Source organism: Chlorocebus sabaeus, chromosome 9 (genome assembly GCF_047675955.1).
Source record: "Chlorocebus sabaeus isolate Y175 chromosome 9, mChlSab1.0.hap1, whole genome shotgun sequence".
NCBI classification, from domain to species: Eukaryota; Metazoa; Chordata; class Mammalia; order Primates; family Cercopithecidae; genus Chlorocebus; species Chlorocebus sabaeus.
The window spans coordinates 44,771,169-44,780,080 of NC_132912.1; the positions used below are offsets into that span (position 1 = coordinate 44,771,169).

General features: G+C 40.5%; 1 pseudogene; it reads right to left on the bottom strand.

Annotated features, from left to right (window-relative positions):
* Positions 1 to 3,483: 3,483 nt before the first annotated feature.
* On the bottom strand, positions 3,484 to 7,695 carry LOC140712380 (eukaryotic translation initiation factor 3 subunit L pseudogene; annotated as a pseudogene).
* Between the last annotated feature and the right edge of the window lie 1,217 nt (positions 7,696 to 8,912).

Here is an 8,912-nt window from a genome sequence, read left to right on the forward strand (position 1 = left end):
GGAAGGGACACATATCCAAACTATATTATTCCACCCCTTGCCACTCCCAAATCTCGTGTCCTTCTCACATTTCAGAATACAGTTATGCCTTCCCAACAGTCTCCCAAAGTCTTAGCCCATTCCAGCATTGTCTGAAAAGTCTGAAGTCCAAAGTCTCAAATCTCTTCCACCTGTAAAATAAAAAACAAGTTAGAGTTACTTCCAAAATACAATGGGAGTACAAGCATTGGGTTACAAACCCTATTCCAAAAGAGACTAATAGGCCAAAAGAAAGGGGCTACAGGTTCAATGCATATTCAAAGCCCAGCAATGCAATCATTAAATCTTAAAGCTCCATAATAATCTCTTTTGGCCACATGTCCCACATCCAGGGCATTGGTGCAAGCAGTGTGCTCCTGAGGTCATGGGCAGCTCTGCTTCTGTGGCTTTGCAAGATTCAGCCCTCAAAGCTGTTCTCATGGGCTGGAGTTTAGTGCTTGCAGTTTTTCTATGTGCAGGGTTCAAACTGCCAGTAGATCTGCCATTCTGGGGTCTGGAGGATGGTGGCTCCGCTAGCAAATGCCCCAGTACAGACTCTGTGGGAGCTCCAACCCCACATTTTTCCTCTACAGCACCCTAGTTGAGGTTCTCTGTGAGGGCTCCACCCCTGCAGCAAGCTTCTGCCTGGACACTCAAGCTTTTCCACACATCCTCTGAAATCTAGGTGGAGGTGCCAAGCCTCACTCACTCTTGCATTCTGTGCACCAGCAGACTTAACACCATGTGGAAGCCATCAAGGCTTATGACTTTAACACTTGTCAGAGCAACAGCTTAAGTTACCCCTGGACTCCTTTAAGCCACAGCTGGATCTGGAGTTGCCAAGAGACAGGGAGCAGAGTCCTGAGGATGTGCAGGGCAGTGCAGACCTGGGCTTGACCTCCAAAACAGTTCTTCCCTGGGCCTCTGATCCTGTGTTTGGATAGGCTGCCTCTGAGGTTTCTAAAATGCCTTCAAGGCTTTTTATTATCTGGACTATCAGCACTTGCCTTCTTTCTAGTTATACAAATTTCTCTAGCAGGTGGTTACTCAGCAGCCCACTTGAATTCTTCTGAAGACAGGCTTTGTTTTTTTGTTTTTGTTTTTTTGTTTTTTTGTCCTACCACATGGCCAGGCCGCAGGATGCAAATTTTCCAAATTTTTGTGCTGGTTACCTTTTAAATGTGAGTTCCAACTGATTTATTTGCTTCCACATCCAAGCATAGGCTGTTAGAAGCAGTCACACCAGTTTTTTTGTTTTGTTTTGTTTTTGAGACAAGGTCTCATTGTGTCACCCAGGCTGAAGTGCTGTGGCACGATCATGGCTCACTGCACCCTAGACTTCCCAGGCTTAGGTAATTGTCCCATCTCAGCCTCCTGAGTAGCTGGCACTATGGGCTCATGCCACCACACCAGGTATTTTTTTATATATTTTTAGTCAGAGATGGGATTTTGCCATGTTTCCCAGGCTGGTCTTGAACTCTTGGGCTCAAGCGATCTACCTGCCTTGGCCGCTCAAAGTGCTAGGATTACTGGTGTGAGCCACCATGCCTGGCCCATGCCACTTCTTGAACACTTTGTTGCTTAGAAATTTTTTTGCCAGATACTCTACAACATCATTCTCAAGTTCAAACTTCCATAGATCCCTAGGACATGGATGGAATCCAGCCAAGCTCTTCGCTAAGGCATAACATGCATGACCTTTGCTCTAGTTTCCACTAAGTTCCTCATGTCCATCTGAGACCTCATCAGCCTGGACTTCACTTTCCATATCACTATCAGCATTTTGGTCACAATCATTTAACCAGTTTCTAAGAAGTTCTAAACTTTCCCTCATCTTCCTGTCTTCTTCCAAGTTCTCCAAACTCTTTCAACCTCTGCCCATTACCCAGTTCCAAAGCTGCTTCCACATTTTCAGGTACCTTTATAGTAATGCCCCACTCCTTGGTACCAATTTTCTGCATTTGTCCATTCTCACATTGCTATAAAGAAATTCCTGGCCAGGCATGGTGGCTCATGCCTGTAATCCCAGCACCTTGGGAAGCCAAGGTGGGCAGATCACGAGGTCAAAAGTTGAGAACAGCCTGACCAACATGGTGAAACCCTGTCTCTACTAAAAACGCAAAAATTAGCTGGGCATGGTAGCACATGCCTGTAATCCCAGCTACTCAGGAGGCCAAGGCAGGAGAATCACTTGAACCCAGGAGGTGGAGGTTGCAGTGAGCTGAGATCACGCCACTGCACTTCAGCCAGGGTGACAGAGCGAGATTGTCTCAAAACAAACAACCCCCCCACCAAAAAACAAAACAAAACAAACAAACAAAAAATTCCTGAGACTGGGTAATTTATATAGAAAAGAGATTTAATTGGCTCAGTGTTCTGAAAACTTTACAGGAAGCATGATACTGACATCTGCGTGGCTTCTGGGGAGGCTTCAGGAAACTTAGAATCATAACAGAAGGCTAAGTGGGAGCATGCACATCACAAGGCCAGAGCAGGAGCAAGGTGGGAGGAGGGGTCACACACTTTTAAACAACCAAATCTCACTCACTGTTGCAAGAATAGCAACAAGGGGATGATGCTAAACCATTTATGAGACATACACTCTTGTGACCCAGTCATCTCTCACCCAGTCATTTCCAATACTGAGGATTACAATTCACCATAAGATTTGGGCAGGGACACATATCCAAACTGTTTCAGCCCCCAAGATGGTTCAGAACTCAGGACATTTTAAACCAATTGCCACTTGAAGGCTGTGCCAAGAATCAACTTCCATTCAACTGGCCAACCCTTCATGAGCAGCTAATTGAAATTAACTGAAAATATGGCTATCTGGACTGATGCTTTAGTGGTTTAATGAATTAAATCTATGACCCCAACTGTCTCACTGACTTAATTGAGCAACTATCTGAACAACCTGGACTGCGGCATACTTGAGAATGAGAAGTGCCTAAATAAAGTCTATTTAAATAATTTGGAAGTCAAACTTGATGAAAAAGATACTTGAATTTAATTAGACACAGGCACAATGTATTCAAGGTCATGAGTGAACACTGTATTATAGAGGAATGTAAACATGAAAACTAGCACCTTGAGCAGGCGGATATATGGCTCCTAGTATTAGGTTGCTGCAGTAATTGCAGTTTTTGCCGTTGAAGGTAATGGGGATTACAATTACAATCCTGTTGAAAGTAATGGCAAAAACCACAATTACTTGTGCACCAACCTAATAATAGCATGGTAAATTTCCTGATTACATGCAACAATTCAGACTTATCAAAAAGTTAAGAGTATAAAATGTTGCATCTGAGAAAAAATTTTTTTGACCTTTGAGATCAATATTTTAGTATTATAAAAGCAGAAATAGAATGTGAGAGAAAAGTTAAAAGCTGATGGAAAAGTTGAAAGACAAAGTTACCATTCTAGCCAAGTAAAAAGATATACCTTTTGAAGGGGAAAATAAACAGAGGGTAATGATGTGTGACCTGTAAATAATGTGTAAAAAAATATAGTAAAGGTTGAACTTCTGAGATACGAATCTCAAAAGTTTTAAAAAGAAACAGATTTGAGAATTAAAAATTATTACTGCATGTAATCTCATTGAGAACAAACCTTTTTTTTTTTTTTTTTTTTTCCTGGCTCCAAAGATCCCTTACTGATACCCACTTGAAACACTTTGGTCCTTAACTTGTTAACTGAGTTGACCGGCTGATGGCTGATCTAGGTAAAAGTTTCATGGTAGCAGAAACACTTCCTGCCTATAATATATCAAAACAGGTTCCTGAATAATGTGTGTGAATGTCATCAGGGTCTCTTTCCCATCTTCTTCAGGGTTCTATTAAGCTCTTCGAATTTGTGAATCTGACAGATGAAGAAATTCCCATAGCCCCTGGCGACCTTGGTGTACGCAATGTGGATCATGTCCTTATCAATGTAGAAGTCAACCTCTGAGGCTGACTGAAATTCACCATCCAGGATTGAGATGACACTGGTCCACACCAGGTTCTTCATCTTGTATTTGAAGACAAGAAGCTGGATCCTGAACTCCTGCTCTGTGAGGTCCAGGAAGCCAGCCAGCTTGGCCACAGGCATGGTGGTGTAGAGCTTGAGGAAGCTGCAGATGGTTGAAAGCTGGACCTGCTGCTGTACTTCATCAGAAAACACCTTCAGTTGCTGCAGGAAGGGCTCTTTGTGGTAGTTGGGGTGCACATTATCATAGTTGGGCACTACAGACGACAGGAATTTGGGTCAGGAGTAACTGAAAAGTTCTTCACAGACTTGTGGGTCACCTTTCTGCATGTGCAGCATCTTGTCCCTGTATTTCTTCTGCAGCTGGAGGTGAATGCTCTCATCAGTACTCATGGGATACATCGTGAGGGCAATGGCCAGCAATGCATGCATCTGCTCATTCTGCTTGTTAATCATCTCATACTTGTATGTGGTCCTCTGGAACATGCTCTTGGTCCTCTGGATGTAGAGGAGGATGCTGGTAAAGACCCAGATGGCATCCTGGTAGCAACACATCATCAAATATGCAAAGCCAACATAATAGTATGTGGTGACCTGGCACTCCGGCACATGGGAATACATACTCTTTGATAAGTTCGATGGAGAACAAATCTTAAACTTATTAAAAAAAAAAAAAAAAAAAAACAACTTTTAATTGAGTATTAATGTATTTTTAATATTTTTATTTTTTATTTTTATTTATTAATTTTTTTGAGACAGAGTCTTGCTCTGTTGCCCAGGCTGGCACAATCTTGGCTCACTGCAAGCTCTGCCTCCTGGGTTCACGCCATTCTCCTGCCTCAGCCTCCCGAGTAGCTGGGACTACAGGCGCCTGCCACCATGCCTGGCTCCTTTTTATATTTTTAGTAGAGATGGGGTTTCACCTTGTTAGCCAGGATGGTCTCTTTCTCCTGACCTCGTGATCCGCCTGCCTTGGCCTCCCAAAGTGATGGGATTACAGGTGTGAGCCACTGCACCTGGCTGTATTTTTAATATTATGGCTAATTTTAATAAGACCTTATAAACAAATCTAATCCCAATCTTGATTACAAAAGAATTTTATAACCTTTTATAATATTTTTATAACCTTTTATAATATTTTTATTATAATATATTAATATATTTTAATTTTTAAGACTTCATGTTTTTATTTTATAACTATTATATCCATTTAATGCTGTTTATCTTTTAAATTTTTCTTTAAAACAATCCCTCAAAACCTCTAAGCAAAATTATGTTTCCCACCATGAAATTTCAGGGTTTTTTTCCTAAAAATTTCCAGATATAGGCCACTCTAATATTTGGTTTCAGATTTTCACATTTATACTCAGAAGACTTTGGTCTATAATTTCCTTTTGATGGAATGTCTCATGCTGTATTTGGTATCAAGATCCTCCTCATCTGCTGAAGGCAGTGTGGTTGTGTTTTTTTCTGTATCTATTCTATTAAAGATTGTGTACAAAAGTGGTGTGGGGAAACAGTACATTTTTCTAAAAATAGGAAAATAAGACAAAAAGCTTGGTGGAAGAATCAAAAGTACAAATCAGTAATAATACTATAAAACATGTTCATAAATCCATAGACAAATTGGAGTAGGGGAAACAAAAAAATGAGGAAGACATTTTGAGTACAAGTGAACTGGCCTATTTAAAGAAACCACAATTAGAAGATGAAAGTGAAACCTCAGCAACAGTACATAACATTCCCCATATTTGAGCGTTCTTTGTGTGACGTTCCAAAATTGACAAATGCTGTCAAACTTGAACCTCAAAGCTCGCAGAGTGTGATGATTAGAATGGAAGGCAAGATATGCTGACATGATCACAGTGATAGGTCACCGCAGAATTTTCAAATGAATACATGCCACATTATGGGGTCCAACTGCTGCTATTTTGACATGGGTAAAAGGGTTGCTTAGAGTACATGTTGCATTTCAAACCTGAATCCCAGACCCACAGTGTTATTCTCTGTGTATGAAATAAATGTTAAATCAGGAAAAAAGACCTCTCAAATATATTTGATAGTGAACATTTCAGAGTGAAGAGAGAAAAAGGTAACATGTTGAGAATAAAAGGAGTTCCATGCTTGAGTTGAAATGCCCTCCCCACCCATTTCTGCTGTTCCTGAATCTCTGGACATTTCTAGATTAAATAATTTAAAATTTGATCCAGATTTAGTTTAAAAAGCATTATTATAAATTTAGTTTAAAAAGTAAATATATAAAACGGTCTTTTATCACTTATGTATTTTACCTACATTTTCTCTCTATGCAACTAAGTTTATGTACTTGTTTCTGAATCTCTTTGAAGTTATTGAGAGATTCTCTATTCATGTATACATAAAAGGCTGGCTATTCACTGAGACATTAAGAAAAATGAAGCACTATTTGTTCACCAGCCGGATATTTGAAAACATATAATTAATATTTTTTTAAATGGAGACTTCTGATAACCCTAAATTCCAGGATTAAATATGTGTTGTGGCACATCAGTCAGCCTCATCAGACACATTCTTATGATCTGGTCATGAGAATTAGGAAAGGGAAGGGAATTGACAAGCCCTTTAAGCATGCAACAATAAAAATTCTAAAACATGAGAGAGTTGTCATGTCTAAAACAAAGTAGATACCCTTTTAGATATGAAATAGTTCAGTACATTTGTATCACTGCTGATTCATTACAAGTTTCTAGAACTATTTTATCAAATGGGTCATCGATTAGATATAAAAATTGCATTAATATAGATGTTACCATTTTTTCAGGGATTATTTAATTGACAGGGTAGTTGACAGGGTTTGGGAAGGAACATGTAATATTTCCTCACTCTGAGTATAGAACTTTAATGGTTAATAGCTAGATTAAAAAATATTTGTGTGTGTAAGGCACCATCATAAACATACATATATACATGTCCTGTGACTCAGGAATTTCATCACTACCATATGAAATTTAAGATTTAGTGGTGAAACGGAAGAAAAACTAGAAAACAGAGTCACATCTCTGCATGCTCAATTAGAGGAGAAAATAAAAAAGATTTGGGAACATAAAGAAAATAGAACCATATGACTAAAGGAACAGCATTCAAAGAGCAGATCAGACTTTCATTTGGTTGAGCAAAATACTTTCCTTCCTGCTACCACCTGAGTGTCTACAGTGAATGAAGAGTAAATGAATAAATGTAAGCAAAGCCCTTAAAAAGCTTCCTCACTGTGTCAGTGCTATATGATTGTTTAGTTAATAAATCTGGAAAGATGTGCAGAAACTTAACCATTGTTACTTCCAAAGGCAGAACCTGATAGGCTGCGGAAGAGGGAAAGAAGGAAACCTAGATTTCAATGTATGTTATTTTGTACCTTGTGAATGTCCTACAAGTGTTATTCTTGGTGCTTTTCCTGTGAATTTTTTTTTTAAAGAAAGAACCACCACCACCACAAAATAATGCACAAAACAACCATTTTATTTTATTCATGGTTCACAGGGCTAGGAAGAAACAGAAAAGATGGTTTATTGCTGCTTATTGGTGTTTGGGGACTGCAGAGAAGACTCATTGGCTGGAGTTGAATCCACAGCAAAGGGTTGGCATCATCTGGAAGTGACTTCACTCACATGTCTGCAGAGGACATGGGGCTTTGGCTGCAGGGCCTATAGGAGACCTCCCAGGTACCCTGGGCTTCCAGGTGGTAGAGCAGTCTCAGGACATTCAGAGCTTTGACTTGGTCGTCAAGGGCACACAGGTAGTGACCCGAATGAACCAGGCCTTTTTAAACATAACTTTGAAAGTTACACAGCATCACTTTCATGTCATGTGTCAGTGACAAGTAAGCACTAGTGTCCAGTCTGGTAAGGTAGGCATAGACCCCCAAATCTCAAGGGGAGAATAGCAAAAAAATTGGAAACATCTTTAAAAAGCCACATGCATATTCTAGTTTAAAACAACTCAGGTTTTTTCTCTCCTGGGCTTCCCACCACAGCTCTGGGGTGATCTTAGGGCTTGTGTTTCCTCCCCAACTTGGAGGAAGCAGGGAAAGGGACTTTGGTAGTGGTTGTGGTCAAGGGTCTTTTGCTTATGTCCTGGGAGGTCCACCCAAGAGAGATGCAGGACAGCAATCGCCCAATCTCACTTATAAGTGGGAGCTAAATGATGAGAACTCATGGACACAGAGGGGAACAGCAGACACTGGGCCTATATGAGGGTGGGGTGGGAGGAGGGAGAGGATCAGAAAAAAAAACTATTGGGTACTAGGCTTAGTACCTGGGTGATGAAATAATCTGTACAACAAACCCCTGTGATATGAGTTTACCTACATAACAAATCTGCACATATCCCCTGAACCTAAAAGGTAAAAAAAAAAAAAAAAGTTCCTAGTAGCAGAGATGTCTCTCAAATATGTGATAAAAAATATGTTACTTTATCACATAGGCCAGGGGTAAGGTAAATGTGGGTTTTACTTCTGCCTCAGTCACTGTGAGTTGATTGACAAGTAAATGCAAATATTCAGGGAAACTTACTGAAGCGTTATGGGGCAATAAAAACTAATGTCTGCCTTAAATGTTGCTCTATCACGGAACCATTTATTTGACTCTGTTGAATTTAAAAATCACAAGATTTAGGCCGGGTGCAGTGGCTCACACCTGTAATCCCAGCACTTTGGGAGGCAGAGACAGGTGGATCACCTGAAGTCAGGATTTCGAGACTAGCCTGGCCAACATGGTGAAACCCCACCTCTACTAAAAATACAAAAATTAGCCGGACGTGGTGGCAGGTGCCTGTAGTCCCAGCTACTCAGGAGGCTGAGGCAAGAGAATTGCTTGAACCCGGGAGGCAGAGGTTGCAGTGAGCCAAGATCGTGCCATTGCATTCCAGCCTGGGCGACAAGAGTAAAACTC